General features: G+C 39.9%; 1 protein-coding gene across 1 annotated transcript in view; it reads left to right on the forward strand.

Annotated features, from left to right (window-relative positions):
• raver2 (ribonucleoprotein, PTB-binding 2) overlaps positions 1 to 27,885 on the forward strand; it is an 89,270-nt gene that overhangs the window by 20,402 nt on the left and 40,983 nt on the right. The window lies entirely within an intron of this gene.

Below are 27,885 nucleotides of genomic sequence, written 5' to 3' on the forward strand. Positions count from 1 at the left end.
ATGCCAATTATCAGCGCCCGATAAGACATCGCGAACGCTTCCTGGCCATCCAGTGTAGATGTCAGTGAAACTGTTAGGAAGACAACGTTGGAGAAACGTAAACATTTTATTTGTACTGTATAATCTGCAGATTCTGACAGAAATCTGCAACTATCCTTTGAAGCACCGCTCCTCTCTAAAACAATAAGCAATAAGAGTAATTATTAGTTTATCTACATTATTATGTAAATAACAAAATAACTTAAAGCAAAAATTGGGAAACGTGAAGTCCAAAGTCTTTATATTAAGGGCCATCAGTCAAACAATACTGTTTGCTCTGGGTTCAAACAGAGCGCCTTGTGTGTGACGTCTTCTTTTGCGCATGCGGGCCGCTTTGAGCGTTCACACTAGAGCGCGTTTGCTGTCGCATTTTATTTTTAGTGTGAACACGCAGACAAAAAAAATCAAATTTGATCAAAAAATCGGAATTGAGCATCAAGACCTGCAGTGTGAACGTAGCCTTAGTTATCCCCTAATAATAACCACCCCAACTCAATGCTTAACTCTAACCTGTCCCTTAACTGCTATTTCAGGATGTAATGGGTGATGAAATTGTCCTGTGGCTGAAATTGTAAATGTTCATGTAAATGTACATGTACCCTAAACACACAGCTATCCCATATCTGTCACGGGTAATTTGTATTTATAGTTAGAATACACAACAGATGTGAGTACACCCCAGTGCATTATCACCAAAATATCAAATTTTGAAACTTGTATCACCTGTCACAGTGTAACTTTAACGCTTGCAAGTTCATTTCCAGAGTGTGTATTCTTGTGTAAAATGAAAAATTTATAGTTTAGATATACTTTTAAAAAATGACATGATCTCATTTCATCTGTCAATAAGATTTGAATATATAATTTGTTTCAACATCTCACGTCCTTTATTCTGTTGACTGAGTCAGTATTTTTTTTTCTGGAGAGATCTCGCTACTTTTCAGAGATCTTGGATGTGTGTTGCTCTTGGTTTCACATAAAAATACCTCAAAGGTGTTTGATTGGATTCAAGCCAGGCGAGATATTTTTCCAGGTCAGAGTTCTTACCTTCAGTCTTCTCTGACTGTGTCAGTGTGTTTTGAATCGTTATCTTGCTGGAACATTCTTCTTCTGCCAGAATTGTGGAGACTGGAAACCATCTTGTCAGATAGTATTTTGGTATATCCACAGACATTCACGCCGCCATCTATAAATGTCATCTACCCAACACCTTTTGCACTCAAGCAGCCCATGTCATTGCAAACCTACCGCTGTGCCTCACTATTGTGACTGTTTTTCACTATTGTAGTCCTGACCAAATTTATGCCAAAAATCCTGGACAAGTGTATCTTGGTCTCAGTGTGCTCCCAGTGTATTCTCAGTACCCATCAGGCTTCTTTTTATTTCTTAGAAAACATTAATCCTTTGGCTTTGTGCCAGAGAACCTGGGTTTCTTTCTTGAATGCCATCCCTAGTGTCTGGCTTTATTCACGGTCCATGGAACTGTCACAAAAAGTTCACTGATATCCGCTGATAACCTACATGTGAAGTCTACAGCGCTCGCCATCTGTATTCCACAACTAGATTGTACATTACAGTATTTATAGCATCATGATAGGACGACGTCAATGCAGCAGCCCTGTTTAGTTGTACTTTGAGTTATTCCCTGACTATTGATTGTTAAACAATCATTTGTCTGGAAAGCCTTTTCCATATGAGCCGTGGAGTTTGCACATTCTCCTTGTGCCTTGCATGGATTCTCCCCAGTTAGTTTCTGCTTCTTCCTACACTTCAAACAAATGCTTGTTAGATTGATCTGTGATTATAAACTGGCCATAGGTGTGAATGGGAGCATCAGTGATTGTGTCTCTCTGTGTTAGCCCTGTGATAGCTCTGGCAACCTGTCCAGGGTGTACCCCAGTGAGAGCTGTGATAGGCACCAACCCTCCCTGCAGTCAAGAACATTCATGGATATCTGATTTCAGCAACTGAACTAACTAGTTCTGTTTCACAGGTTTACGTGTGTGTGTGGGTGTAGGGGTGTGTGCGTGTGTTAAACTTGAAAACAAGCTTGGGGATTGTCCATAGATTAGTTGCTATTACTATCATTCAGTTAATGATTTGGGGTTTTTATGTTCAAAACTGTTATTTTACCAAGTATTAACTGATTAAACCTCAACCACTACATGTCTAACTTAACCAAAGTATTATATATTTCTTGCATATGTTAGCAGTTTCTATCACAATTCAAATTCCTCCTGCTGTTTTAAAGCTGAGCTTCTTGTAATGACAATTTTCCACATTAAGTCCTCATAAGTCAGGAAATATGAGAGGACCTTCAAATACACACACACACACACACACACACACACACACACACACACACACACACACACACACACACACACACACACACACACAGACGACCCTCTGCCCTTAGAGTGTGTCCCTTTCCAGGGAAATCTTCCATAGTGGCTATATTTAGTCGCAGCAGTCAGCCAAGCACCTGAAACAAAACACTTTTGGAAAGTCGAGCGGAGCTGTAAACAGCTGAGATATCAAAGCACCAGCCTGTCCAAAAGGTTAATGGTGTTTCAGAGCAAATGAGAGCCTGATGAAACACAGGCTCTCATCGGACCAGCGGCCACTGCACTGTACTAATTAGGCCGCTGCGGTAGTGTTAGGCACTGATGAGGTGGGAGGAGCGGAATAAGAATTAAGCATCAGAGGCTGTTTTAGGTAAAGTTTAAGTTTTCTTAAAAAAACACAGTGATGTTACCAGTGGCAACCATGTCCTTCCTCCCCCCCCCCCATTTTCTTTCTTTCTCTCTCTGCCGTTCCTTCTGTCACACTGCCGCCTGCCATTCTCATGGTCTGTGTTTTCCATTAACCCAACACTTTCACCCTTCCTCCTTTTTCTCTTCTCCGTCGCTTTCTCCTTCACTGAAGCACCACTCAGTTTTATTTCAAGAGCTTACTGCAGTAATTTCACAACATAATGTGGGAACTTTTCGTTGTATCAATATTGCATTAGCTGATTGAATTAAGAAGGAGAATATTTTCAGGAGCATTAACACACAGCCTCACAGAGCTCTGCTGAGGGCCCCAGGTGAAAGTAAGGTTGCAAGCTTTGTTTTTTTCCTCAACATCTTTTCCCAGGTAATATTGTCATCAATTTTTATTAAGCACTCAACAGTGCTACATTGCAGAAAAGGTGTGGCAGGTGAGGAGGTTGCTCCAAGGAAGGAGCAAGGAGTTTTCCTCAAGACATTATTTTTCCTGCGTTAGCTTTGTTTTAGCTTGAAGCTGGTCAAAAAAGTGTGGTTTGCTTTTTTTAATTTGTCAGAGAAGCGGGATTTCTGTAGTGACTGAGTGAACGTGTGGTGAAATTCACATTGTGATACATTTAGATATTAGTATGTGAGAACAAAGGCTCGCTGTATTTCCATTGCTGTTTCTAATGTTTTTCAAATTTGAGCCTTTTCTCCCTAAACTTTAAAGAAAAAAATGGCACATATGAAGCACCTAATAGTATATCACATGTCATTTTTAGCTCATTGGCCAAAGGAGTCTGAGCTACTATGTCACTGATGTTCTTGTACATCATATTTGGATAGGTCAGTTTGTGATGTGGGTCAGAGCAGCAGTCTCCTTGAAAGTTCAATCTTTGCATTTCTGACACTGCCTGAATTTTTCCAGCCGGTTCTTTTCTATGTACCAGGGATCTTTAGTGGACGTCCCACTGTGGGGTTGTCTGTTCAGTGAAACACAAAAACGGTAGCGTAAGTTTGTTAGTGGAAGAAGGTTTGTAGTGTGACCTATCGGTTGTATATTAATATTCCCATTCATGAGCGGTTTCATTTATATTTCTGTTTAAATGTGCTCTATCTTTCGTGTAGGTTTTATCTTCTAAGCTATTCTGTGTTGTCATATTTATGTCATTGAGCATTTATGCTTTGTTTTTTGAAGAGGCACCCGGACTCGTTAACTACGAAGCCGTGCTGTTGTAATAGATGCCGTATGCAGTTTAGCATTTTCTTGCTGAAATATGCATCGTGCATGTACTGTTTAGCACCTATGGTCCCTTTCCACATGTGCAAGCTGGCGCTCCCTTAGGAACGTATTCACTTACTGACCATCAGAGATGCAGGCTTTTGAACTGAGCGCTGATAACAGGCTGGACGGTCTCTCTCCTCTTTAGTTCAGATGATGGGTTGTTAATGTTTTCCATTTGGATTCATTCCACTTTAAATGAGGTTTGGCCCATTTTGGTGACGTTTCTGAATCATGTTCACATATGGCTTGTTCTGTGAATAATCTGCTTTAACCTGCATGACAGAAGCATGTCTGTTTTTAATTCAGCGTACACAAAGATTTCTCTTTTTGCAGAATATTATTTGGACATTTTTCCATGATTTGTAGATGCTAATTTAAGATGAAGCCCAGCCAGTCTACCTCTCTAAGATGCTCTTTACATGTTACTGAAGTGTTGTCACTTTACCTAATTAGTTGCAAAATGTTCTTCCAGCTGTTTCCTTTTAGTACTATTTACTTTTCCAACCTTTTGTTGCCCCTGTTCAAATCTTTTTGACACGTGCCGTATACTGCCGTGATATTAAAAATGAGTCGTGAAATAGTCAGATGTCTTAATTTAAACATTTGATATGCTTTGTGTTTTCTGTTGTGAATAGAATATAAGTCAACGAGGTCTGCAAATCGTTGCATTCTGTTTTTATTTACATTTTTGCACAATGTCCCAAGATTTTATGGAACTGGGGATGTTCTCAGATTATAACTTGGACATTAGGCCTAACCACTGTTAGTCATGAAACCAATGAATCTCTTGTAAATGTTTTCTTTTTCATTCCCTGAGTCCTGCTGAGCCTGGCTGTTGGTGTGTCTTTGTGTTTCGTGTTGTAGTAGACAAGCCTCCACAGCTTAAACCTTGTTATTCTGCCCATTAACTCTGTAATCTTATTGAAATAAGTACAAATGGGGTTGTTGTAGGTGGACTGCAGCCTCAGCAGACAGGCTAGAAAATGCTTCCTGAGCTCGTGTTAGTGTGTCCGTGCGTGTTCAGTTAGAGGTGTGGAGGATTGATTTCAAGCCACTGTAGCATTTACCCAGTGTGTGAGTGTGTGTGTGTCTGAGTGTGTGTGCTGAAGGACTGAATATTTTGCTGTGATCCATGTAACTCCCTGGCTTGTCGCCTTGTCACTTAAGCTGAACGCACACGTCCATTTAGCTCCTGTAGTTTTGTGCTGGTGTGCGCATGCTTTTGCGGTGACGCACTGTTTACATGTCTGCATATGTTTAGTGTGTGTCATAACAAATGGACTGCTGTGTTTTATAGTGAGAGTAATGTTGGTCTTGCGTGTATCTGTTTTTGTGTTTTGGTTGCTCAGACTTGCCAGCCATTTGGATCAGTTTTCATGGCAGCTGGATAACATCACACCAACCGAGTGTTTACAGTCTGACTCACCCTCTCCTTCCTCTCTCTCTCTCTTTTGCTCCCTTCCCTGTGTCTCTCTTTCACCTACACTCTCTTCAATCTCACAGCTTAGAAAGAATAACCAGATTTTGCTCCTCTTTTCTTTCTTTTTTTCTGTGCTGCAGTGGTTGATGATGTCAAGGTGAAAGGGAGGAAATGTCACAAAGTTAAGGTTCAAGTTCCGAATCCTCCGCACTCTTAGTGACACGTGGTAGTGTATACATTAGTTTCATCAGCTTTCAGTTGAGAGAGGATCGTAAACTCATCAGCAGTTTGGATCTGTAGAAACCAACAATGTAACTGCAGCTGAAAGTATAACAAAGATACTCACTGTTGTTGATTTTTACTTTCATGCCTCTCATAAAGCCTCTGCATGTGTGCGCGTGTCTATTTACTGTCTCTTTATGGGAATGAAACTTGTAGAGCTCAAGTGCAGCCCTCATTTTCCGACAGCCCGAATCCTCCTATCGTTGGTGAAACAATATATTTTGATGTTGAGGGTTTTACATGCCAACAACTTATGTACTTGGTATAAGTTGTTAATAGCATTTTAATCAATGGCAAAGGTTAAAATATCATTAGTACAGTCTAAATATCTAGAGAGCATATCAATATGCTTTCAGATGTGTGGCTACATGTTGGTGACCTTTTCCTAGATTCTGGCTCCACTGACAGGTGAGTCATGACTGGTAATCGGCGTGGACTGGTGACCAGTCCAGGGCCTACCCTGCCTCTGGCCTTTTGACACGTGACTCCAGCCATGCTACAATCCTGATTTGAGAAGCTGAGTAAGGAACTGGATAGATGGATCTTATATTCAGTTGTATTTTCATGTTAAAAATGTAAATGTGTTATGTGATTGCCAATATAAAATAGGGTTCTTGGAACTGGATTTTACAAGCTGATAACCACTTTGCATGAGGAGACACGTAAGTGGTAATAGACTCAGTATTATCTATGTTGTAGACTTTGCGGAAATTAGTCAGTGACCTGTGTTCACTCTCTATTTAAGATAGAAAACCATTAAAATAATGAAAAAAAACACAAAATTGAAAAAACAAATTACATCTCATGAGAGTCCACTGTACACATGAAGGGCTCCTGTGGGTGAATCATTGTGGCAGCTTCCTTGCTAGTTCAGTATTTTATTATTTTGGCTTGCCAAAAAAAAAAAAAAAAAACTATACATCTATATATTTGAAAGGGTACTCAGAAGGGCACCAGAACCTCTCGCCATAAGAACAGTTTCTTCCCCTCTGCTGTTGGACACATGAACAATAACCATATGACTGTACCCGCCACTAACACATGACCCTACGCTGTGTTCACTGCATCATTCTATGTTTGGCACTGATCACCACCTGCACTCATGTATATATCTTTCAACGTAGCACTCTTAATTCTTATTCTCATGTATATATCTCATGTATATCTCATGCACATATCTTTCCACATAGCACTTTTAATTCTTATCCCTACTTTTATTTTTTTCCATGTCTATTTAAGTGCTATTTATGACACTATGTTTGCACTGAAGCACCGCAGCAATTTCCTAATGTTGTAAACCGGCTCAACATTTGGCAATAGAACCCATTCTGATTCTGATTCTGATTCTGAATGACATTTACAGTAGTTAAAAGAATATAGACAGAAATAATGTGCTTACTTTCCAACTGAAATTACTGAAATAATGATTTTAAAATAAATATTTTTGATGAGTGTAGTGCTGTACTTTGGAGACGGACTGAAGGTGAGGGGGTGATGGACCTCACCCCAACGGGTTGCAGCAGATGGCCCCGCCCCTCCCTGAGCCTGGTTCTGCTGGAGGTTTCTTCCTGTTAAAAGGGAGTTTTTCCTTCCCACTGTCGCCAAAGTGCTTGCTCATAGGGGGCCACATGATTGTTGGGTTTTTCTCTGTATGTATTATTGTAGGGTGTACCTTACAATGTAAAGCGCCTTGAGGCGACGGTTGTTGAGATTTGGCGATATATAAATAAAACTGAATTGAATTGAAGGTGGACGCTATAATCAGTCTTGGCTCCTGCTGGTCCTGAGTCAAGACCAGCCAGGCTAAGTAATCTGTTCATCTATCTTGAGGGACGAGGAGGGTGGTCCTTGTGTGATGCTTTTTATCAAGTTTGAACTGGACCTCCTGAAGAATTTACTTTGATCAAAGAGATTTGTTTGAATATTTTAACAGAGAAAATATTGAGCCCTAATGCAAATTTCATTACACTTTAATACTGAACACAGCAGTGATCACTCAAATTAGCCTAAAATAGGAAACGGGCTTTATATTGGTTTCATGAATGTTTCTGCTGTTGATATCATTACCCTTGGCTCTTTAATAAACACGCCATGAAATATTAATCACACAAAGGAAACTGTCGTTTCCTTTGTTAACCTCGTTTTTTCTTTCGTAAAGGTCTGCGTCACCACATAAATGAATCTTAATTAAATAATGTCTTACCCAGTGTGGGAAAACATTTCTGCTCTCTTTCACAATGGTCCTCTCAAATACACAAAGTTACTATGTTATTAAATGACAAAACCTCATTTGCGCAAAACAATGAGCAAAAACCACAAGCAAAAGCAAAACAGTCGCTATCCAGGAACTGGGAAGCAGAGATGACTCACTCACCAAGGTTACAGCCACATTCAGACCTCTCTACAAAGAACATGTTGCATAGACGTTTGTCCTCCAGGTCATCCCTGGTCCGTAGTCATTTCTATCTCCAGACATCAATTTTGGTATTTAAAAGACCTATAAGGCTCAGACACAGCTGTCAAGAAAGTAAAGAAAAAAACCATGTATGTCCCCGGGAGAACAGAAAATGGCTGTGTAGGAATTTCAATAATTGGTGTGAAATACAGACTTATTCCCCGAGGTGAGTGTATCAAATATGCAGGCTCAAATACACTATCAAGTGTGCACAGGACTCAAATAATTTTCACTACCAGGATGGTCTCTGGGGAGTGTGAGAGCCTGTTGATTTTATATGTGTGTGCTTTGTTTGTTCTAGAGAGCCAATCCTTGCGTCATTTTAGAAGACGCAGAGATTCGGTTTTTATTTCATTTTCACTTTAGATATAGTATGTGTGCCCGAAGTGACCCAATTAATGTACAACACTGTGCAAACATTTTAGGCACTAAAAGAAAGTTTTAAAAAAGGAAAACCACACACAGCTCTATCCCAACACACATTAAGTGTATTTGTTTGGTATTTAGCTGGTAGATTTCAAGCCTAGAGAGCTGGAGACACGATGGCCGGCTTGTCATTCCTATGATATACTTCAATGAAAATGGAAATCCGCCTTGTGGGCACATGGGCAGTTAGTTGATTTTAATGTAAAGTCTCTGCTGGTGTGTGTGTGTGTGTGTGTGTGTGTGTGTGTGTGTGTGTGTGTGTGTGTGTGTGCGCGTGTGCACGCGTGCAGTTGGCAGGCGTGCAAGCTTTCGCACTCACCGTTTGTTGAAGAAATTTACATCACTCCTACCCACGTGGCCCACAGAATCAAAATCCTCTTCCTTTGGAAAAGCTTGTGCGGACTTGCCATCGTTTCTATTATGTAACAAAACACACAGGTGCTAGACTACCTGTCATAAAAACAAGAAAATACAAATATTTTACAAGTCTGTTTAAAAAAAACATTTCAAACTATTTGTTTTTATATCCAAATTTGAGTCATAAATATATTAAGAATATTAATAACATTTAACCACTAAAACTATTTTTTTCTGTTTATCAGTGCAGGTAAATAACTGCAACTTTTTTCTTTCTTGTTAAAATAGTACATTTGAAAGTTCATGGATAGCAGTAATTATATTTCCATTAAAAACATTGTTGATTTGATTTTTTTAAATGACTAATATTATTAATCTAGGTAAGTTGTAGGTGGACCCTTACATTGGGTGGCGGTCGAGCGAATTTCTTAAGCATTGGATAGGACATACGCACCTTTAATGGGCGTGCACTGTAGATTACATAAAGATAGATCCACAAAGAGTTAATCTATTTTTAGATCTCCTAAATAGACATATTTCCCAGCCTTTGTTTCAGTTTCATTTCTTATGGTATAACAACAGAGATTGTTTTTACAAACCAGTGGTCCTCAGCTTTATGATTCTCTGAGGTGTTTTTGTTACTGCTTGTGTGTTAGCCTCTGTTAGCTCCTCCCCTGACCTCTGTTGTAATTGAAAAGTGCTGCTTGGAACAACTTTGGCATGCATCTGTACCTCATGACCATATCAGTTCACTGAGCCAGCCTCCACTGTTGGACTTATTAGGCCATAGTGATGAGACTGTTTATGTCAGCGTGTCCTGCAGTACACAAATCTGTGTTAACGTGTGTGTGTGTGTGTGTGTGTGTGTGTGTGTGTGTGTGTGTGTGTGTGTGTATGTATCTCGGTGTCTCCATTTGTGGTTTTGTTGTTGCTTCAGCTCCTTGGCTAATGATTCCCCCCTTAAACACCCACCTGTAACATCGTTACTTACTCCCTGCCCTTCCTCTCGTGCTCTCCTTATTTTCCTACTTATTACAGTGGAGATATTCCATTAAAAAAGTCTCTAATCCTCTCACATCCTTTGATCTTTGTTGCTTTCCCACATCTCGCTGCCTTCAGCCTCTCCATCTGTCCCTCTTTCTCTTATTTTCTTTCCTTACAGCCTCTCCTCACCATTAGCAAATTGGAGGCACTTTACCGGCAGCTTGTTAGCTGGCCCATGGTCTGCATTTTAAAAGTTAAGCCTCCATTATTATCAGCCTCGATGCCTACATTACTATCTGGTGGGATCGCCAGCGCTTGATAAAATCTCATCAAAGCAGATTATGAGCTGGCTGCAAATTTGGCACATTCGAACTGCAGCTCATTTGGTGTTTAATTTAAATGGTGGGCTTCGCGTCCCGAATGCCACGGCTCACCTGTTGCCAGAGGCTTTCTCGATAAATGATGATGTGTTTATCGCTAAATTGGCCTGTCCACTGTCCCTGCTTAATTTGAATGCATTGCTCCGTTGCTCGAACAAAACAGTGTGAGCAAATTCCACGCAGATTTGTGGCCCGATGACCTTTAATTGTCATCTTTTTGAGTCAGTCTTTGATTAACTGCATCTACACGTGCATTTCTAAGGCCTGAAGAAATGATTTGTGTCATTGCTGTTAATACACTGTTTATTATTTATATTGACAATTAATTTGAGATCACACAGACTGGATGGGAAAAAAAGCTTCTCAATATTGTCCCTCGAGAGAGGGACAATTATTATGGTTCCAGATATAATTACAATTTCAGGTCAGGAAGACTTTTGGCCATACTTTAATTTCTTTTCACTAAATATGGAAAACGCTTTGAGGCTTGTCTTAGTTTGGTTTCAGGTCTCTGCTGCTAAAACTTAACTCAGCTCTGATGTGAAACTTCAGCCAGAGAGTGAAAATGGCAGAAAAAAAAGAAAAAGAAAAAAAGAAAATGGCAGAGAGGCAGGTCTGTACACATTTACATACGCACCATTGACAAATGGGGTGAGGCTTTAAACAGCCTGTTAGAAATCTGAAGGCATCAATCCGTCCATCCAACACCGTCGCATTCACGTGATGCCGCCGATCCTGAGGTATGTGTACTGATGCGGCAGCGCTGCGGAACCAGGGCTGTTGGAAAACAATAGTGAGGGTTATCCAGGGAATCCCTGTCTTTCAGTGGAGGCTTTTGTCCTCGTTGTTGCACTGATAAAGACAGCACATGCTGGCAAAAAGCTCATTGGCCTATTGCTGCTCTGACAGTATGCATGTGTGACAGCATGGACGAAATACCAAAATGCATAGGCCAAGGGATGTACTCAGCAACTTGTCCTGCAGCAGTCGTTGCTCTTTTTTCGATGTCGCTGCCATTAAAACGCTCAGCAAGCTTTTCCTTGTCCTTTTTTTTGTCAGTGTTTACATCCATAATCTGTTCTCTTCCCTTTTATTTGTCTCCATTCCTCCAAGAGATTAATATCTCTGACTTGTGTTGCTGGTGGTTTGTGTGGTTTGGTAATGGTGTTGCTGAATGGAAAGTTGATTAGCTTGGCTGTTAGTTGCTTCAGATGTCTAGAAGGGTGTGTTTAGTTTGGAAGCAGGAACATTGAGCTTAACGATAACTGCCTCAGGCTTAGGCTCAGTAAATGCAGCAGCAGTTTCAAAGATATTTAGATTTTTTTCTTTTTATTTAAAGTGTTGGAAGTTTCTGGAAGAATTTTAAGAATGGTATCGATGCCATTTTTGATAACACGAGTTTTACCCCATCCTTCAACAACATAAGTGTATCTTGAAACGGTTAACTTTTTAATTTTCAACAAATTTTCTCAATGATAAGCAATGTTCCCTCTAATGTTTCATGTGTCTGAGCGAACACACAAACTCCCTGAGTGGACACTTGGACCACTGTGAGCGACAGCAGACGTGTGCACTGTGGTCACGCCAGCATCGAATCCATCCAAGTTACATGGTTTATTAAAATAATCAAATTACAGCATTTACATTTATGTTAGACTACTTTTAATTAACTGCTTTAGCCCACTTACAATGAAAATTACAAAAAAAATCTTGTTCATGACCTGTGTAGAATGTTAATATTATTGGAAGTAAAAATAACTTGAACTCCAATTTTGAAAACACAGCTTTCTTTCTTTCTTTTTCTCTTTTTTTTTATAAAGCTCTGACTTGTATTATAAGTCTGTGGTCTGGGAGAGAGTCCTGTAACTCTCTGTCTGCAAAATACAGTATATAATGACTAATGTTGGGCAATTAATTATATAGTTACTTCTTCAAAAACGTAACTGAGTTTTGCAAACAACAAAGTTTTTTGCAGCTGTTTACCTAAAAATGCAGCCAAGGCGTTTTTTTAAATAAACATTTCAAACTATTTACAGAACAATCAGCTTTGTGCCACTCCAAAAAATAATTTCTGTCCACTATGAGATAAAGGAGAACAACAGCCTGATACCTGCAGGCCTGACAACAGCAGATGTATCACTGCTGTAACACCTGCAACATTCAGCAGTCGCCTTGTTGTGACACACACAACAAAACTATTGACTACACTACACACGAACTACACAGGATTTGCGCTAAACGTCGCAAATCTCTCACATCTCAAAACACCGCCGTCACTCCTAAAACTTCCCCCTTCCTAAACAACTGTTGCCATATCATTTTTTGATTGGTCGACATGATACATTTTTCCACCAATAGGAAAGGGTGGGGTTTTTTGGCGTTGTTTTTGCTCACAGGCTTTCGAGCGTTTTCCTTATAAAACGCAGTTTTTACCGTTTCTTCCCGCAGTAAATATAAACAACGATAGTATTCAGGAGGAAAACCAAACATTGCAGATATTTTTTATCATAACTCTGGTTTTACGTGGCCTATCAACACAATTTAAAAACTGGTATAAAGTCCACACTTTTTCCATCAATTGTTCCGTCTGTCCTGCTCACATCTCCAATGGTTGTCCACGTTGTCATTAACGTGGCTTCACTCCACATCAGCCACGCCGCTTTGCTAGCTAAAACAGCGGTGTCTGCACATAAGGATGCTGTCATAGCCTGACAACCACGTTGATCAGCTGCGTATATACCAGTGTGAATCGCATCATTGGCTGGACTATGTGATAAGGTGGCATCGTTCTAATCCCATACGGGAGCAGCCAGTCACTTACTGACTAACACTGCAAAACAGAATTGTTAAAGTATTAATTTTAATTTCAATTCAGCTTAGGTTTTTTTTTTTGTGTGTGCAACGCAGATTTTCTGTGCGCAGAGACCGTGCCAGCAGTGCGCAATTGCGCACGCGCGCAGCTTAGAGGGAACATTGATGATAAATAAAATTTAACAAAATAAGAATAAAGATACATTTTAAAGGTTTTATTCATCCTGCAGATTATTCTCCGGCTGATGGGACGGAGTATGGAATCAGTTTCGCTTGTTTGTTTGTCAGTCTGTCAGTTTTTAATATATCATTTTCCAATATTGTGTGATTATAGTAGATACCAAAAACGGCTCAAGCTAATATTATTTTGGTGAAAATCCGGTCAATGTGATACAAAATGTGAAAATCAGATAAACTTTATATCACCCACACTTTTTATGTATTGTCTTCAAAGTTTACAACATACTAGGCCTTGGGGGACATGACTACCTCGGTTGGCTAAGCATTTAACCTGGACCTTCATTGTTAGCTCCCAAGGTCAAAGTCTACCTTGGGAAAAAGGAAAAATTAAGAAACTATATTCAGTTCAATAAATTCAATTCAGCTTTATTTATATAGCACCAAATCACAACAGAAATCACCTTAAGGTGCTTAATATTGTAAGGTGAATAATTGTAATACAATAATACAGAGAAAACCCCAACAATTAGATGATCTCAGATAAGCAAGCACCTTGGCGACAGTGGGAAGGACATGGAGAGAGCTGTATAACACACTGTTGATTTTTTTCACTACAGTGTCCTATGATGTCACAATAACAGGCTGACATCAGTGTGCTATTATAAAAACAACAAAGTTTTAGTGTAGCTCTGCCCTTTGGAGGGAGTGAAGGAAAAAAATATATTTTAGAACCTGTTAATAAACAATGGGTGCATCCAACAACTAACACATCTGAATAATGTAATAATGTATAAGAGAATTATGGAAAAGTTACAAGTGAACTTGTGTGTGTATTTAAGGTCTTTTGCTTCATCACTTTGCCATTTTCTTTCTTGGACTCAGGATTTGATAAGAACTTGACGTTGGCTGACTGAATAGAAGTTAGATCTAAGCAGTGCCCAATCTTAATCATAGAAAATTGCCTAAACTGATGATCATCTGGCATAATGTTCCTACATTAGTGTTTTGAATCTTATCGAGACCAACAAAAAGCAAACTAAACATGTAAATGGGTACAGCCATTTAAATAGGCTGTGCAGAAATAATGTTACAATATTTGCCTGCCAAATCATCTCTAGAATGATATTGTGAGCATAACTGTTGATCCACCTTTTCTAAAATCGGTGTAATGAAATTATAACTTCAAACTTAATAAACGTATTTCCACAGGGTTATGCAAGTCGGCTGTCATCATCCATCATTTACTTTGTAATGACTGGGTTGAAGAAGATTATACGTGACTGGTGTTGTGAGGAGGCCTTTTCATGTGACTGCTTCTGCTTTACCACACATTGAGATTAATTATTCATATTAGGGTTTTAGTAATTGGAGCTGAGCATTTGGCTCTTGGACAGAGCAAAGTATGCACCTTAGTAAGATTATTTTTTGGCTTTTTGCCTTTATTCTCAGTGTGTGTGTGTGTGTGTGTGTGTGTGTGTGTGTGTGTGCAACAGAGGTCATCCAGATGGGAGTTGGACTGTTGACGTTACAGCTACTGCATGTGGTTTGAAGCTTAGCCATTGCCTGTTTCTGTGCATCTCTGGGCTTGTTCTCACAGGACTACACAAGACGAGCTAAGCGAAACCTTATAAGATTCAACACAGCTCTTTTCCTATTTTTCACTTTTTTATTTGTTCTCCATCCTCCTGTCTTAAGTGACAGTAGCAGAGTCCATCTAATTGCTTCCCTGGACAGCAGCTTGTCACCACTCTCCCTTCTTTTCTCTCTGGCTCACTCCCTCTACTCTGTACCTTCCTCCTCCTCTTCCTCCTCCTCCACTTTCTTTTTTCTTCCCTCGCTGTCATCATCTGTCCATCTGTCTCCTCGTGAATCACTAAATGCAAATCGGCACAGGCCACGCAAATGTGATTGGACTGTTATCTTTGATCACACAGCGCAAGTACGTGCGCGCGCACACACACACACACACACACACACACACACACACACACACACACACACACACACACACACACACACACACACACCTTTTACCTCTTGCTGTCTGTGTACTTTTTTCGTTTTGGGTGTCAATTACTTAAAATTCTTTAGACTTTCATTAGGACCAAGTGTGCTGTAGAAAGTTGATGCGTTAATAAAGCTCTTCCACACGCACACGCACTTTAGCTTGTTTAAAAAAAACCCTCACACCTAGCAAGGAGACCACGATGATGATGTTGATGTTGATGGTTCTCTTTCAATTGCCAAGTCTCATCACCGTTAATGGTCTCTGCCTTTTTCCTTTATCACATTAGAAGAAGACTGACAGTAATGCAGCCCAAATATATCCAGGACAAATGTGAGAAAGCAGTGATGCCATTATTATTATTTTTAGGCTTAGTCTGTTGTCAGAAGAATATAAACTGGTGCCACACACCTAAAAACTAAACAAACAAAGTGGACTTGTGGCTCCATTAACGAGAATTACATGCAAATGAATATTAGACTTTTGGCACAGAGGTACACAGAGTTACTTGTACTGCCACAGCCAGCACTGGCCCGTTGGTGCTAATGGGATCTCTTTATGTGGCTTAATCCAAAAATATTCCCATACTGACGTTATGGAGTGCAGCTTTGACTTCATTTGGTCTCATTTTCTCAAACCTTTGCTGAAAACACCTGCCAGACTCAAGTAACACGCTATGTTCACCCTGTTTACTGTTGCTGTATGTGAGGAGGCTCATCTCACAGCTCGTCTCTTATTCACAAGTATCTCCTTGGCCTCCTTCACCATTCTTCAGCTGTCTCTCTAGTGTCAGATAGTACTACTTTGGACAGATGCAAGACTAGAATTTAAACAATTTAACATTATGACATAACGTGGTCTTTCACAGTTCCTACAATGGAGAAAATGTCTGTAACCTGACTGAGCACAGCTATTATCCTTAGGTTCCAGCTCTCCAATTTCCTGTTTGTTTGTACTGTCATTTTTTGTTTTTTAATCTGGGGAGAAGTCAGTTATTTTGCCACCACTGGTGGCTGCTGGTGAGGGCGACTGAACTGTAGTAGTATTTCAAACAGTGCAGTGAGAGAAAACAAACACTAACCCAATGAAAAAGATGAACGTTGGGGTGACTTTGGTTGGACTTTTCTAACTGAAAAGGCCGTTTGAGTGAATAACATTTACGAGGCAAATAGGCTGGCAGACTTGAGAAGGACCTGCTGTCATTGAGAAGTTACAGTGGAAATGTGGCGGTTTTAGTGCTAGAGCTGTCCCAGCGACCATCGTGAGGAATGTGAAATGTTTGGACAATAATACGGATGATTAAGACCAGAGGAAACTGGGTGCTTCCTGGAGCATTACAGCTTTGCGTTGAGACATTGGCACCCCCACCTCACCGTATCACCATACAACCGTATCTGGCTTCAGGATATTTTGGGCAGGCAGGGAAGTTAATCTTAGTGGTAATAAGAAATGTGGAGGGATTGCAGTAGTTGTGAGTAGAAAGTGGTGTAATCCCAGATATGTGACAGCAAGCCTCTGTATGGCCTGAATTTTGAACTGCTAGCTGTGGTAATGTATCCGCATTACTTTCTAAGGAAAGTCACTGTGGCGGTTGCTGTCTGAATCCTGACTCTTAAATTCCTTCATCAGCTGACGCAGAGGTCGTCATAATGTGGTGGGTATTGATAATTAATAGATCCTAACCAACTTTTGTAGCGCTTACTGGACGTGCAGTAAACTTCTTATAGTATTATATTACACTTAGTGACTTATTTTGATTTAGTTCACTTTTTATATTTATGATTTAACTGAAGTTCTTCATTTTCGTGACCCGTGTTGTTTTTCATGTTTTGGCTGATGTAGCGTTGTAATTTCCCAAGTTTTAAGATAAAGTATTTTTAGTTTTTATCTCAATGGAGCCGCCTGACATCAAATCCTTGCCACTCACTCTTATCCCATTGCCTTTGTAAATTCATGTTGTTGTTTCCTACTTTATGTTAAGAATGCACAATTATACCAACATAGAAGCCTTTAAGACAAAAGCTATTAAAAACAGGTTTTGAAAGCTATTCCATCCAACCGCTGACCTTTTTAAATAGTCGAGTAATTCTTAACAGAATCAACAAAGCGCTAATTACCCACTGCCACACTGAAACCAGATTTTTATGCTTCCAGCAGGCCTTACTTATACCCTTTTAGCCAAAAAAGAATGATTATAGCATATTGAAAATAACTCATATGGCAAACAGCAGGGTTGAGCATGACATAGAAACATGGTGTCTTGGTCTGATACTGATGAGTCTAATGATTTGTACAGGCTGCGGTGCAAATCATTTAAAAAACATTAACGCTCTTGAAATGATCCTTTCCAAAAAAAGGCATCTCTAAAATATGAAAAATGCAGATGTTACTTTAATTCACAAACATTCATAAACATCTGAAGATAGGATCCCCCCCCCCCCCCGTCCCAACTCGTATCTTCATTGAGCAGAGATGGTGTTTGCCTTATCTGCAGCTCACACCAATGCATATAAAAAAAAACCCCACAGCCACCCACATACATAAGAACACACATGAGCACGCTCGCTTTGGTGGAACGCTTCTGTACAAATCAAGTGTGTGTACGCAAACACACAAGACGGCTACATGCTACGCCCACACACACACATACTGATAAGGTCTGATACTTATAGTCATGGCGTTATCAGGGTGCTCAACCTTGCTTTGTTGTTCACTGAGAGCACAAATGCACACAAAAGATTAGAACAGCTTGTGATAACCAGCTGTCTACAGAAACACAAAAGAGGAAGTATACATTGTGTGTCTCCCCGAGGTATTGTCAGGATGTAGTTTGAATATTCATATTTTCTTGTATGTCCCAGTGTTGTCTTTTTTGTCTTTTTCACCGGCCATTTCTTTAAAGAAATGTTTGTTTAGTGCAGTGTTTCCGCAGGTGCTTCTGCGTGGTGTCACTAATATGTGGGGGAGCTACATCAGTACACAATATACACAAATGATGCTACGAATGATGATAGTCATTATGAGTTAATCTGTTAATTATTCTTATCTGTAAAAAGTTAAAAAATAATAATAAAAGCAGCCGAGAGTGTCATCTGCTTAGCATCATCATCATCATCATCAGATTTCCTATTTATTCAACCACCGCTCCTCCTACTTCTCATTTGTAACCATGGCAACCTAATTCTACTTGATAAGCATTGAAACTATGGAGCCAATTCATTAAAAGCACAGCACTGCCTCAGATAACCTAAAACTATTGTCTTTTCTCATTTCTTGCACTGAGAGAATGTTAAGTTGTTTACAGTGCTTAACAATTTAATTAGAACGCCTTTCAATTAAACAAGAAATCACACATATTTTTATATTTTAATCAGTCAAAAACTTGCTTAAAACTAAAAATTATATTGTTACTTATTCTGCAAAGAGAAAGCAGTAAGAAAGTGGTACAAAACGCGACATGGGAGGAGTGACAGAAACATTTTGAGGTATGCATGGAGGAAGAAAGTGAACTGATAAATAGAGGCTGAAGGTTAGGATTGACTTAAAATGACAGGTTTTATGACTAATGATAAAGGAGACAGACGGAGGGCTGGACACAGCAGAATGAATGATGGAGACGGAGGATCAATAAGTGATGAACTGATGGTGGAATGACTAGCAGGAGAGGGATAATGGGCACAATATAAATTCATTCAATTATTTACTGTCCACAATATTTGCAGATGATTCCACAAAGCACTGTCTGTTTGAGTCATCGTACTAAATACTAATTAAACATCTTTATATTTTCCATGGCCATCTTTGCCCTTGAAATGCAAATGTCTATGTGTGTACTACAAAATGTTTGCAAATGATAAAAGATGACTGAATTTTTAGAGTGAAATGTTTCAGAGGGATAGAGCAGCTGAGTGAACAATGTAGCTGTGGGCAGAAGAGTGGGCGGCTGGTTGAGAGATGCCGGGTGTTAGATCCACTCAGCACCGCCACTCATACATCTCATCCATCCATCCCTTCATCTTTCCACCTCTATCCATCTATATAACACACCACCTCTGCCCTTAACCTCGAATACTTTGCTATATAATTTCAATATTCATGTTTTGAAACCGATATCCTGCATTTACCACGAGGTTTGATGATGAAACACTACTTATCCTCCTCTGTACAATCACTTATTTAAAAAGTGAATTTAGATACTCTCACACTGGTCAACCGCCATTGCTTTTCTTATTCTTAGTAAATTTAAGCTCAGCTCATGCTTACCTGCATCTCGCTCCAAACTTGTTGAATCTTCGTTCCTGTTGGTCTTTGTTGTTGGAGATCTGAACAGGTCGCAAAAAATAGAAATAGATATAGAAAAAGAGTGCATTTAATTCCAATAAGTATGGAATTACATAACTCCAAAACATCATGGAAAATTTGAAGTTTTAAAAGTTCTCAACGGTTGCAATATGATGCTTTGTACTCGAAAAAGGGACTTTGGTCCTGACTGTCTTTCAGAATCCTTTGACGAGCTGTAGAGAAGTACCTAAAAATGTGAATCGTCTTGCACTAATTATTTGAAGCTCACAGTACAAATTTCGTTCAGCATCAGCGTCCATTTGCAAGTGAGCGTGCCTCATGTCCTGTCTTTTCCATGCTCCTTTCATGATCTGTATATAAAATATGTCCATCCATCCATTCGCTTCTGCTTATTCTTTTCAGGGGGCGCAGGGGGCGCTGGAGCCTATCCTAGCTGTTATAGGGCGAGAGGCAGGGTACACCCTGGACAGGTCGTCAGTCTGTCGCAGGGCTAACACACAGAGACAGACAACCATTCTCGCTCACATTCACACATATGGGCAGTTTAGACTGATCAATTAACCTATCCCCACTAACTGCATGTCTTTGGACTGTGGAGAACCCACACAAACACGGGGAGAACATGCAAACTCCACACAGAAAGACCCCGGCCTGATGGGGAATTGAACTCAGGACCTTCTTGCTGTGCTGCAAATGTAAGTTTTGGAATCTGTACTTTGAAGCCACAGCATTACTAACCATTCTTGCACATACCTGTTAGTTCATTCTAAGTAACCGACTACCAAGAAAAAAACACAACTGGAACACACAGCTTGATCTATACCTCACAGCAACATTGTCAATTTCATTGAGGCTACATGATCAAACTTATTGTACACGACGTACTGACCATGCGATATCATTGCTTTGAAGATGACAACCAGGGGCCACCGCTTTCACCCTTTTGCTTTTTTGCGTTAGGTTCTCAGCTTTGTTTGTATATAAGAAATTAGAGCGTAATTATTGCAAACCTTCACCAGTCTGTCTGAGACTGATTGCAGTCAATCCTCAGTTGGTCCAAAACTGTTTGGAGACAGGTTGCCTCTAACCAGGTGACTTGTACAATCTCCTTGTGTTCAATTCAATTTCAATTCAATTTTATTTATATAGCGCCAAATCACAACAAAAGTCGCCTCAAGGCGCTTTATATTGTACAGTAGATCGTACAATAATAGATACAGAGAAAAACCCAACAATCATATGACCCCCTATGAGCAAGCACTTTGGTGACAGTGGGAAGGAAAAACTCCCTTTTAACAGGAAGAACCCTCAGGCAGAACCAGGCTCAGGGAGGGGCGGGGCCATCTGCTGCGACCGGTTGGGGTGAGAGAAGGAAGACAGGATAAAGATGCTGTGGAAGAGAGACAGAGGTTAGTAACAGATATGATTCAATGCAGAGAGGTCTATTAACACATAGTGAGTGAGAAAGGTGACTGGAAAGGAAAAACTCAATGCATCATGGGAATCCGCGGCAGCCTGCGTCTATTGCAGCATAACTACCGTAGGATTCAGGGTCACCTGATCCAGCCCTAACTATATGCTTCAGCAAAAAGGAAAGTTTTAAGCCTAATCTTGAAAGTAGAGATAGTGTCTGTCTCCTGAATCCAAACTGGAAGCTGGTTCCACAGAAGAGGGGCCTGAAAACTGAAGGCTCTCCCTCCCATTCTACTTTTAAATACTGTAGGAACAACAAGTAGGCCTGCAGAGCGAGAGCAAAGTGCTCTAATAGGGTGATATGGTACTACAAGGTCATTAAGATAAGATGGGGCCTGATTATTTAAGACCTTGTATGTGAGGAGCAGGATTTTGAATTCAATTCTGGATTTAACAGGAAGCCAATGAAGGGAAGCCAAAACAGGAGAAATCTGCTTTTCAGGGCCGAGTACAATAACCTCAGTTTTATCTGAATTAAGAAGCAGAAAGTTAGCGGCCATCCAGGTCTTTATGTATTTTAGAGATTCCTGCAGTTTAACTAATTGGTGTGTGTTATCTGGCTTCATGGACAGATAGAGTTGGGTGACATCTGCATAGCAGTGAAAATGTATGCTATGTCTTCTGATGATACTGCCAAGGGGAAGCATGTATAATGTAAACAGAATTGGTCCTAGCACTGAACCCTGTGGAACTCCATAATTAACCTCAGTGTGTGAAGAGGACTCTTCATGTATACGCACAAATTGGAGTCTGTTAGATAGATGTGATACAAACCACTGCAGCACAGTACCTGTAATACCTACAGCATGTTCTAATCGCTCTAATAGGATACTATGGTCAACAGTATAGAACGCTGCACTAAGGTCTAGCAGGACAAGCACAGAGATGAGTCCACTGTCAGAGGCCATAAGAAGATCATTTGTAACCTTCACTAAAGCTGTTTCTGTGCTGTGATGAACTCTGAAACCTGACTGAAACTCTTCAAATAAGCCATTCCTCTGCAGATGGTCTGTTAGCTGTTTGACAACTACTCTTTCAAGGATGTTTGATATAAAGGAAGGTTGGAGATTGGCCTGTAATTAGCTAAGACAGCTGGGTCTAGAGATGCTTTTTGAGTAAAGGTTTAACTACAGCCAGCTTGAAGGCCTGTGGTACATAGCTGATTATTAGAGATTGAAGCATTAATTAATGGCAGAACGTTGATGGTTTGGAGGAAGTAATTATTGAAGTTAACTCAGAAAGATCAATTGGAGAAAAAGAGTCTAACTTAACATCAATGGTACTAACAGTAGCTGTAGATAATTTTACATCTGTGGGATGATTATTGGTAATTTGTTCTCTAATGATAAACATTTTATTTGTGAAGAAGTTCATAAAGTCATTACTAGTTAATGTTAAGGGGATGGTTGGTTCAAAAGCGGTTGCCTGGATGTTGAGAATTTTGCATGCTTAGCTTCTCTGCAATGATGATTGCTGCAGCAACTTACAACCAGTCGCAGATTGCAAAAAAAACTCAATGCAATTTTGATTATTTATTTAGTTATTTTCCTCTCTAGTCACAAGGATGTTGCTGTGCTGTTTTTTTAATGTAGTGTGACTGAGCCATAAGAATGCTAGAAAAGACATCAGCGCATGAATGAAGGTATGGAGTCCAGTTCAGTGACTGAGCCAGGAAAATACCTGCACGTGCACCTACACCTGAAAATCAAAGCAGCTACATTCTAACCTTAAGTCTTGTCAAAATACAAACAGATGAGCTATTAAAAAAATAAATAACCAAATAACCCACCCACCCACCCAAAGAACTGCCCTCTGTACAGTTTTATGAAGGTTGAACTTGTATTTGGAAACCAGAACTCTTTATTAGGCTTTAAACAAACCATCTGCTAATGGAAGAAGAACATTTTAACATGGGAGATTAATGCCAGTGTTATGAAGCCACTGCACTCAATGGTATCTTCAAACCACTTTTGAAGTTCATGTGTGAAAATAGCATCTACCTTTCTGCGTATTTGGCTATAAAAGGATGTCAAAGAGAAGCAAAAACCTATAGGTTAGAAGGCTTAGACTAGATCTTTATTGCACTGCTGCTCAAATTTAGTGAGATTCTGATATGCTGGTAATCTTTTCAAACATTATAGCACAATCAGCTGTTTAAAAAATATACGTTTTTTTTAAACTAGTTACCCAATGTGAGCCAAGACCCTGAAGCCCACTGAGACTACTATGGAAGTGGCTATCTGCTGGAAGACTATAGGGGTACTAATGGATGGAAACGTGTGAGAGATGAGAGAAAAACAAGAAGAGGTGTTGAAGACAGAGAGGAGTGTGTGGGAGGGCCGATGTGTAGGAAGACAAAGGGCTCTGAGGATGTGAGGAGCGCTGGAGAGCGAGGAGGATGCAGCTCGTCTGAAGTGTTTACTCGTGTAGACACTGGCAGCGAGAGGCACGGAGGAAGAGATGCAAAAGGATGACAAGAGTTTATCAGTGCTACAGATCTAAGAGGCACCATAAAGGCTGTTTTAGTGTCTTTTTTGTGTGGGGTTTATATTTGTGGTCATACTTAGTAATGGTGATGTACCACAGGTATTTAACTATCTGGCAAAGTAGCCCACTCTTGTCACATCCCCTAATCTTTATTTGAAGAATCTCTTTTTGTAGTGTGCGTTTTTCAGACAATGTAAATGTTGGGATAGCCTGTGATCCTCTCAAAGATGCTGTGTGCTGTGATCTGAGGATTTATACGCTTCTCAGTTCAGTCAAGAATATCCTTCAGGGATTCATAGGATGATTCAGAAGAGACTTACACACACAACTGTGTGTGTGTGTGTCAGATCAAGAAAGAGCTCATCCTTTACGTCAGCTCATATAAAGATAATATGACTTTAGTTTAAGTTGAAATAGCAATGAAGGTATAGTTTCTAAACACTGGCTTCACCTCCCTGGTTTCCTCTTGTCCGCCTTTTATCTCTGAAGCAAATCTTTGACTCTGTTACTGAAGAACTTTCATCTTTGGCAGGGAAGAGCCGCAGTAAATTGATGACATTTTAATTTATCACATGATAGCCTTTAAGAGCTAAGGGTTTGTGTTGTTATATATTTTAAAATAAATAACAACACAAGATGCTAAGATGATTAAAATGCAAAATATCAGCCTTGTTTTATTGCCAAGGTGAGAGCGTACAGGCAGGATAGTTCACTGTACATCTGCAGTTTAACATTTTTGAAAAAATCCCATTTATGTATTTATTTATTGTACCAGGGGTCCAAAACAGACATTTTTATATATATATTTTTTTTACATTTAACCGGCTAATTATTGCTGACTGATTGAAATGTGTTCTCTTCATGTCGGGTCTTTAAATGCAGGAAAATGTCAGTAAGTTGTAGATGTACAACCTTAGAATGAGTGTATCATTACTCAGAATGTGGACCAATACTATATGAGTGTTGTGTTTCTCTGATATATTTTCGACTGTTTAGGTTCACTTTATTGGCTTCCTGTCATTTTAGGGTTGATTATTAAGATTTTATTGTTTCTTTTTAATATTCTGGATGGGCTGACACCACTGTATTTTTCTGATCTTATTCATGTTCACGCTCCTGTCAGAGCACTGAGGTCTGGTAATCAGCTGGTCCTCAATATTCCAGGATCCATACTTTAAGAGAGCTTCTCAGTTGTTGCTCCAAGTCTTACCATTTCACATAAGGACTGTTTCTAAGGCTTTGCTAAAGACTAATTTCTACTCTCTGACCTTTAATTTATACATTTATAATTAATTGTATTTTTTCATTAATTTCACTCCCTGTGAAGCATTGTGGTCAGCTCTGGTTGTTTTAAATGTGCCATACAAATGACCTTGAAATAAAAGTGGGTTTAGCTCCACAGTGCTAGTAAGTTTCCTTTGCGGCATGGCTAAAGGCCGGAAAAACCCTGATCATATGTGTACTGATAACAGAAGTGTTGTGAATAAGATGAAACAGTAGTTATTGTTCAGTATTACATTATATTATAAGATATGTTATGTTGCTTTTAGTTAACATTTCCATTACATTCTACATATTACTCATACATTTTTAGCCACTCTGATACTATTTCACATAGATGTTATTTGCAGCCATTTATCTAAGATCACAGTTTTTTAAAGACGGCCCCTAAGAGCTGTCATAAGGATATGATCGTGTGGATTGAACGTAGTCTGGAGCTTTTCCTTTCAACCTACTGAACTGTTTATTATTGAGCCTCCGGGCTCCACCTGAGACTTTCATCATGGCCTCAGGGGCGAGATGAAACAGCAGGACCTCCTGGCACACAGCACGAGAACCGGCCCCTCATGTTTTCAAGGGGGGTCCGCTGCGTCGCTCGTAACTCCCTTGTTTCTAATTAGCTCCTTTATCGGGGGAAGGTGGCAGCTGAATTGCAGCCTTCGAGGTGATTTTCAATGGAAGATTTCTGTTCTTTTCCTGTGCCCGTACACACTCTTTCATTGGAACACAGGGAATAATCGACATGTTCAAAAGAGACCCATAATTAAGATGTTGAGCTTTTGTGATTTCCTTCTTTCTGGTTTTTTTTTTTTTTTGTTCATGTTTTCGCTTTCTCGTTTTTGTCAAAGGTTCACTTGGTAGCCCACTCAGTGATTGCCACGCTGTGAATTATAAGATTATTTTCTAAGCTATTTAGGAGTCTTAGAGTTCTCCCTTTCACTGGTGGAGAAAGTATTGAGCAGAATTTGACGTCAGCCCCCGCTTGTCAGACTGCACTGTGTCATTAAAGGCAATAGAAAGAGAGGGAGAGGGCTTTAGCATAAAACCTCAACCATATTCTCTCCATCTCCTCCTAATGCCTAATGTTAGGTAGCATACTTAGCGGGTTAAAACCAGATTAGGCTTTCAGCTCTGTGCAAGAGATCCATTACTGAGCGTGTGAGTGCGTGTGTGTATGTGTAAGAGTATTAGATGGGGTTTGAGGAAATTGATTCGGGTGGAGGAGGAATCTGAAGTTGGACGCAGGCGCATAGAAGCGGGGATGCTTGGTGAGAATGTGCGAGAGAGACCAAAACCAAAAAAAACAGAAACCGACAGTAGGTGTGAAGAAACACAGGAGTCAGACTGGAGCGAGGTGGGAAGAACAGGCTCAGTAAAGACAATACACCGAGATCAATAGAGATACTGATGCAGTGCAGGGAGAAAGATGAATACAGGCAGGCCGATTCACAAAGACACAAAGACAGACAGAAGTTGCGATAGATTTTTGTTTTCATGCGTGAGAATGATCCTGACCTTGCATTAGATCTGACTACAGTTATGTTCTCTGGAAAAAATAAATAAAAAGAAGTCTGTGGAGCAGATTTCCCAGTTGTTGCTCATTTCAGCGTTCTTTCTGGCTAATTTTCTTTTCTTTCCGGATTTCAGTGCCCACACGGCCCTGCACATAAACTCCATCCTGAATGCCTGCATATGATTTTGTGGCATTTGGAGCTTTTTAAGCAAAGAATGAAAGAATTGTCGAGACTGTGTCTGATCTCTGTGTACCTAGCCCTGTTTCTGAAGGATTGTATGTAGATGAAGTCATGAGCAGGTCAATGGGGGCGTCCTGCACTACAGGGGTTTTTGCACCACCTGTGAGATGCCTTTGCATGTTTCGCTTTGGAATAAATATATTTGACACGCGGCACCTTTGTAGAAAGATTGTTGTTCTAGGTAGTCAGTTGGCTGAAACGGAACAACTCTGATTAATGATGGTCAGTTATGTATGTAAGTGTGGGAATTCCTTTTTCTGTGGTATAAAAGGAATGATATAGCAAAGTAAATGTCTTTGGGTCTTCCACTGAAAAAATAGTTTTAATTAGATTTTTATTACTTAAAAGTGTAACCTAAATTTAAAATAATTTTCATGAAGGATGACTAACTTTTTCTTAATGTATGAAATCTGCATTTTGGGAAAGGAAAGTATTTGATCTACTTGGAATACATGCTGTGAGGACTTGGTGCAGTAACTGTTGTTGGCAAGCATAGCTGTCAGGCTTTGCACAGGTCTCATCAGGGATATTCGACTGCTTCTCTTTGCAGATATTGGAATCCCAGTTTTTTACGTTGTGACTTGGATACATAACGCTAAATTTCTCTCTATAGGTCCTCTACTGGCTTAAGGTCCAGAGATTGGTTAGGTCTCGCCATGACATTGTTGTGTTTGTTTCTGTGTCTTTCACTCAATGCCGTGTTGTCATCCTGTACCTTTGGCACAAAAACACTCCAACAGTTTGATGATTGCACCACCCTGTGTGACGTTTTGGGTGGTGTTCTTGGAGGTCATAGTGAGGATTCTTGTCCTCCCAAATGCAGCGAGTGGATTGATGTCCCATTGTTCAACCACAACACATTAAGTCTTATCAGAAACCTTCAGGTGTTCACTGGCCAGCTTCACATGTGCCTGATCATGGGCTTTGTTGACCAGGGCAACTTTGCAGGCAGTGCAGGATTTCAGACCGTTACAGCGCGATTTGTTACAAATGTTTAACCAGCTGCTTTGAAATCACTAACTTGATCCTCGCATGTAGTTCTGGGGCTGTTCCCCACTGTTCACTCATTGATAGTGCATATGAAATAAACCGAATCCTGACTTGGTAAAGCTTTATTTTTGTTGTTGTTTAAAACACCTAACGGAAATGATCTAGTATCTATTTCCATCACTGAAATGCAAATGAAATTGAGGGTTTTTGTAGATTACCTTTGA

The sequence above is a fragment of the Astatotilapia calliptera genome, chromosome 17 (assembly GCF_900246225.1).
Source record: "Astatotilapia calliptera chromosome 17, fAstCal1.2, whole genome shotgun sequence".
Classification (NCBI taxonomy): Eukaryota; Metazoa; Chordata; class Actinopteri; order Cichliformes; family Cichlidae; genus Astatotilapia; species Astatotilapia calliptera.